We start from the raw sequence: 6,730 nt of genomic DNA, 5'->3' as shown, positions 1-6,730 counted from the left end.
GTGGGGCTGGGATTGAGGCTGGTCTGGGGATCTTGAGCATGAAAACTGACCTGTCTAAGCCTCCCTTTCCTTGTCTAACCTTTCTAGGTTGTCTTTGTAGCTAACAAAGGCTTTGGGAGGCTGGAAGGAATAAACAGATCTGAAGTGATGGTTCTTAGAAGGTGTTGGGAGTCTGGAGAAGGAGCAGTACTCCCTGTCCTCAGAGAGGGAGAGAGGGAGGGAGAGAAGAAGAAGGAGACAAGAGGACAAATGGAGGAAGGGTTTGTCACACTTAATTTCCACGGATACTGGCTATATTTCTATCATCATCCTGTTCTCGTGTCCCATCCTAAAACCTAGCACTGTGACTAAAGACCTAGAAGCATTCTGTGGAAACCTGGTTCCATAATGGATCTAGCAAGCCAGGCTACCACAGCCTGCCAGTTTCTCAAGCTTCAAGCAAAGTAAGCCCAAACATGTGGTCATCACACATTCACAAAGAGCAGGCCGGAACCACATGGGGGGTACCCCAGGGACGAGGACAGAGGTCAGTGGGTGAGGTGCTTGCATAGCTGGGGACTTGAGGTCAGATCCCCAGCCCTCAGGAAAAAAAGCCCAGCTGACTCAGCCCCATACGCTGCAGATCTGGTGCTGCTGAAAGGCAGACTGAAGGTCCTAGGGACTAGCTGGTCAGCCAGTGTAGTCAGTCAGACAGCTTGGGGCCCTGTCTCAAAACTAATGTAGACACTGACAGATGAAAATACCTAGCACTGACCTTCGGCCTCCACACACATACACACAAATAAACTAGGGACTCTTAGATCCCATCACCAACTCCCTCAACAGAGCTGCCAGTGGGGAATCTGCATCTAGATAATCCATGAAATGCCTCTGTAAACTGCAAGAAGCAAACCTCAGCTTTTGCCTTGTTTGGGGGCATGACTTCTGTGATGAAACTCCGTGACCAAAGCAGAGAAGGAAACGGTTTCCTTGGTTTATGCTCTGGTCACCATTGATGGAAGTCAGGACAACTCAAACGAGGCCAGAACCTAGAGATAGGAGCAGAGGCCACAGAGGAGTGTTGCTTCGTAGCTTGTTCCTCATGCATTGCTCAGCCTCCTTTCTTGCCACCCACAACGCCCTCTGTCCATCACTAATTAAGAAAATGCCCTACAGGTTTGCCTACAGCCCTACTTTATGGAGCCATTTTTTTAATTGAAGTTTCTTCCTCTCAAATGACTTTAGCTTGTGTCCAGTTGACGTAAACCAGCCAGCACAGCACTGAACTTGAGGAAGTAGAGATTCAGAGCCCAGCACCTAGAACTGCTAGCCCCAAGCATACGGAGAGACCTTGAGACTAACTTAAACGAACTACAAACTCTGATGGCTAAATAAGAGCCAGAAGCGTACGAAGCAGCCACACATGTTCCCTTTCTTTGCTCCTCCTCACAGTTTCCTGAGGGGAAACCACTAACATCAACTGAAGAGATTCCAAAGCATGAACAAAGCACCATGAGCTCCAAACTCAGGGCACAGAGAAGCCAAGAGAAAGCCACTGTCTGAGGGCTACCACCATCAGCAGCTGGCAGCTTTCTAGGATTTATTTAACCTTGGGGTGTGTCCGTGTGAGTGTGTGTGTGTGTGTGATTGTGTCCGTGTGTGTGAGTGTGTGTGAGTGTGTGAGTGTGTCCGTGTGTGTGTGAGTGTGTCCATGTGTGTGAGTATGTGTGAGTGTCCGTGTGTGTGTGAGTGTGTGTGTGTCCGTGTGTGTGAGTGTGTGTGAGAGTGTGTCCATGTGTGTGAGTGTGTGTGAGTGTGTGTGTGAGTGTGTGTGAGAGTGTGTCCATGTGTGTGTGAGTGTGTCCATGTGTGTGTATGTGTGTGAGTGTGTGAATGTGTCCGTGTGTGTGTCCGTGTGTGTGTGTGTGAGAGAGAGAGAGAGAAAGAGAGAGAGAGAGAGAGAGAGAGAGAGAGAGAGAGAGCCCGTCTGTCTGTGGGCACTTTCCTACAGAAGCCAGAAGAGGATGCCATCCCCTGGACCTGGAGTTACAGATGATCATGTCAGGAACAAATGATCTTCTGCCTGAGTAGCAAGTGCTCAGAACCATTTCTCTACACCTCTTTTTTGTTTTGGTTTGGTTTTTTTTGTTTTGTTTTTTGGTTTTTTGTTTTGTTTTGTTTTTCGAGACAGGGTTTCTCTGTGTAGCCCTGGCTGTCCTGGAACTCACTCTGTAGCCCAGGCTGGCCTTGAACTCAGAAATCTGCCTGCCTCTGCCTCCCAAGTGTTGGGATTAAAGGTATGCGCCACCACTGCCTGGCTTTCTCCAGGCCTCTTCAGACCTACAGTGTGATACAGATAAACACCTAATTACTTAGTAAATACATCATAGTATCACATGTTGAGCATTTTAACCCTGTTGTATTTTTGGTTAGCAATAGACTATGCCTATTTTCTCAAAGTAAAACGGCAGCACACTATTTCATCCTAGCTAACCCAAGATTTATCTAATCCCTGTCCAGCTCTTAGATATTCAAATTCAATACTTAATTTAAAATGAAACCCATCGAGTTGGTCCTAATCCATCTGCTTGGGTGGACATGTGTAATTTTTCAGGTTCCACAGTGTATTTTCAATCTGAAGGCAGGACTTACTGATGGCTACTATAAATGATTACTTTGAGAATATTCTCAACTAACCTTCAGGGTTAGCACATAAGTAAGAAAAACATGCAGACTTCAAGAATGTCAGTGAATTGGTTCTGAGGCAAGTGTTGGTGCCACAAATCCTAAGAGGAAGGAGGGAACACTGGTCATCTCGTCAAGGCCACGTGTGGACCAGTTCGATTCAGTACCAGGGAGACTGTCCAGGCTTTGTTTTTGATAAACAACCACTTTGAGAGCTATGCAATGGTGATCTGCCAACTGGCATGATTTATTTTTATCTTTTTTTTTCTCCTTCATTGCTTCCATTGGTTGCCAAGATATGACAGAAGCTGCTGTTGGCTTGGGACTCAGGTATAGGAAAAAGTCCTGCAAATTTAAAGATATATTCAAGAAATCTCAGAGCTTGTCAAGTTAGGGATGGCTCGTTTTGATGGTAGACTAGCGTCTATACAGTCTCTCTTCTTTTTAGGTTGTATTATTATTGTTGTTGTTGTTGTTGTTGTTGTTATCATTATTATCATTGTCATTATTATTATTTTGAGACAAGATTTCTCTGTGTATCCCTGGCTGTCCTGGAACTAAATGAGTACACCAGGCTCTCCTCTGCTTCCCAAGTGCTGGGATTGAAGGCATGTGACACCACTGCCAATGCAGTATCACTTAATTGTGGGAGGAAGGGAAGGGGTGTGGGGGGGGGGGTGGGTGTGTGGGTATGTGTATGGGTATGTGTGTGTGTGTGTGTGTATGAAAGAAAGACAGAGAGACAGAGAGGGAGAGAGGGAGAGACAGAGACAGAGAGAGAATTGTGCTTGGCATCCATGTGTGTCCATGCACATGTATATGCAGGTGTCTGTATATATACATGTGGCAGCCATAGGTCAATGTCTTCCTCTATAACTGTCTACATTCTGAAACAGGATCTCTGACTGGATCTGGAGCTCACCCCATTGTGCTAGTCAGTGGGCTCCAGAGATCCACCTGTCTCTGCCGCCACAGTCCATAGATTATATGATCCTGACAGCACACACACACATGTGGGGATCCAGACTTCTGCCTTCATGCTCCCCAGGCCACCCCTTAACACGCTATGCCCTCCTCCTTCACAAGAAAGAGTGATTTTCAAAACTGAAACTGGCTCAAAAGAATCTGCTGACAAGCTCCCTGGGGGTGGGCAGCTCTCGGTTGCTGGCCTGTTCCCTAGAAGATCTACTATGATCTCCTAATGCACACTGAATATTCCTCTGTGAATTCATGCCAATACAAAGAAACAAAGCAATGGACCAGGAGGAGGGACCCTCTATCCCCTTTCCAGACATGTACAGAAGGTCTAAATTGCTTTTTCTTATAGATCTGGTCTTGGTCTCTGAAAACTCCCGCACTAACAGTCCTTCTGTTGCTTGAAATCTCAAACTAGTCAGTGCTTTCCCCCAGTCTGCCCTCAAATAAAAAGCCCAGCAAAGCTGCTAGCAGCCTTGTCTCTCCCTAGAAGACGCTGCGTGGGGTGCGGAGCATATGCTTAGGACTTCCAGGTCACAGGGCCACAAGGTCACTCTAACTCGTTCCCTACTGAGATGGGGCAGGCTTTAAACCCTGGGTTAGTAAAAGTCTCCTTTAGCCTCCTGCCTCCTTCTAAAGCTGTTCCTGTCTTCTGGTCCCCATGCAGTCAGCAGTGACCACTGTGTCTTCTCTATCAATCTCCTGCATTATGTTCCAGCCTCATTCCCCTGATATCTCATAATGAGCTCTAATTTAAGGATTAAAAAGAAAACTAAAGAATATTATGCTGCCAAGCCTGACCAGCAATTGCTTATGTGGCACAGCCCCACCTCGGGGTCCAAACAATTCTGTCTCTACACGCGGACATTACAGAATCAGACTTCCCCACATTGGGCCGTCTGGGAGGCTTCCCTGTGAGTGTGAACGCACGTGTTTCTCTCAACACCACTTACTCTGCTTCCTACAACTAAAGGAAAACCTGTTACTGTCTTTTTCTTCATGCCTAACCCCTATGAGGCTCGGCAGTTCTCACAGCCGCTTACCAGACACACATGGTCCTTCTTCACCCCTCCTTCCCTCCCCGCCTCCCAATCCTTTTCTCAAGTAAATTACCTTTAAAAGTTTGTAGCTGCCTGATGGTAGTACAGACCTTTGATCCCAGCACTACTGAGGCAGAGAAAAGCAGATCTCTGTGAGTTTGAGGTCAACCTGGTGTAGAGTGAGTTCCAGGACAGCCAAGACCACACACAGAAACCTTGTCTCCAAAACAATGTTTGTTTGTTTGTTTGTTTGTTTGTTGTATGAATGTATGCTTGAGTCAGTTCTCTTTATACCATATGGAACCCAGGGATTGACTACAGGTCTGATCATCTTGGCTTGGCAGCAAGCACCTTCGCCCACTGACACTCATATGTGTGCTCTTTGACCCTTGCTTGGTTACCAACCTGTTCTGGCTGCAGGTTGGTTCAGAGCTTTACTTGGGAAGTTTCTGCAGAGAATACCTGCTTCTGATCCAGGCCAGGCCTCCTCACATTCAGGGGCCTTCCCAAAGGGAACTGGTGTTGATAGGAACCGTGCCACAGCCCTGTGAAGAGAGGAAATAGCACAGTAATACTCAATTTAAAATGGTCCCTGTTTGTGTTCATCTCCCCTCTACAGGAAAAACAACAGATAGAAAACCCCTGTGTGCAAGGTGAGAGCAACAGTCCACGAAGGGTGCCTTCCAGGCTGTGATATGCTACCTCCTGTTACAATGTTTCCACTCTCCACAGAAGGAACCTGAGACAGAAATTGTTTAAGACACAGACATGGTAAGGCGAAGCCTAGGTCATTCACTCCACCAAGAACAACCAATGTGACCAGGTCCCCTCGGGTCTCTCACTCCATTAGGAAGGCACCGTGCAAACAAGCTCTCTTGCTACCCTGGCTTTCCTTTTAAGATCAATGTTGTGATTCAAATCAGGGGCCAAAGAATATTCTGCTCTGTATCTTTCATTTGCTTTTTCTGTCGCTACCAGCTTCCAGAATAAGATTCTCCCAAAGACATAGCGCTCCCCCTCCTGACCTAACCCCACCCCACCGCCCAACCCAACAAAGGACTAAGACTTCTAAGTCAGAAATCTGTCCAGTAAAGCAAAACCTGGGTTGCTATGGGAGGTCTGAGAGCCAAGGACCAATCAGCTAAGATGGTTTCTAGGAGGTTCTACGACAGACTTCAGCTGTGATGGCGGAGGTTGTGAGTGGAGCTGTTAGGATTGTTTCTGTTTCACAAAGATCTGTTTCTTACTGGCTAACCTGAGCCAGACACTGCATTTTAGACCCGGAGAGCTCTAGAAAGATTCTGTTTGCAACATAAGGCAATGGCGCCCTCTAGTGTTGGCAGCATCATGCAGAAACCTGCTACCAGGCTCCTCTTGGTGACAGTGAACATTGAGCAGGTAGCAGCTTCAAGGTGGGCACAACCAAACGCCTAGAGATGAAGAGAACAAGCCTGAACCACAGGGTGGTGAAACTCAAAACCCTCTATTGGCCACTCTGCAGATTCTGGAGATCTGAGTTTCAGAAAAAAAAAAAACTAAACTTTTCTAATTAAAAAAAAAAACATGAATTAATTAATTAAAAGTTACGTGTATGCTGGTGAGGTGAGGTGTTGTGTGTCTAATCCCAGTATTCTGGAGGCAGAGGTAGAGGCAGGTAGATCTCTATGCATCTGAGGTCAGCTTGGTCTGCGTAGAGAGTTCCAGTCCAGACAGGGCTACACAGTTTTAAAAAGAACAAAACAAAACAGGATGGGGGGTGGTGGCTCATGCCCCCGTGAGCATTCAGAATGTGGATCTATTTGAGTTTGAGGAACCCTGTCTTGAAAAATAAAAATAACAAAAACAAACAAAAAACACCGCCTTAAACATGCAAGTATGCCTACATGTGGATATGTCCATTCAAGTGTCAAAAGAGTCCAGAAGAGGCCAGGCGGTAGTGGCGCACACCTTTAACCCCAGCAGGAGGTTAAGGGAGGCAGAGGTAGGCGGATTTCTGAGTTTGAGGCCAGCCTGGTCTATAGAGTAAGTTCCAGGACAGCCAGGGCTATACA

The sequence above is a fragment of the Mastomys coucha genome, unplaced genomic scaffold (assembly GCF_008632895.1).
Source record: "Mastomys coucha isolate ucsf_1 unplaced genomic scaffold, UCSF_Mcou_1 pScaffold12, whole genome shotgun sequence".
NCBI lineage: Eukaryota > Metazoa > Chordata > Mammalia > Rodentia > Muridae > Mastomys > Mastomys coucha.
This window is presented reverse-complemented; position numbering follows the sequence as displayed.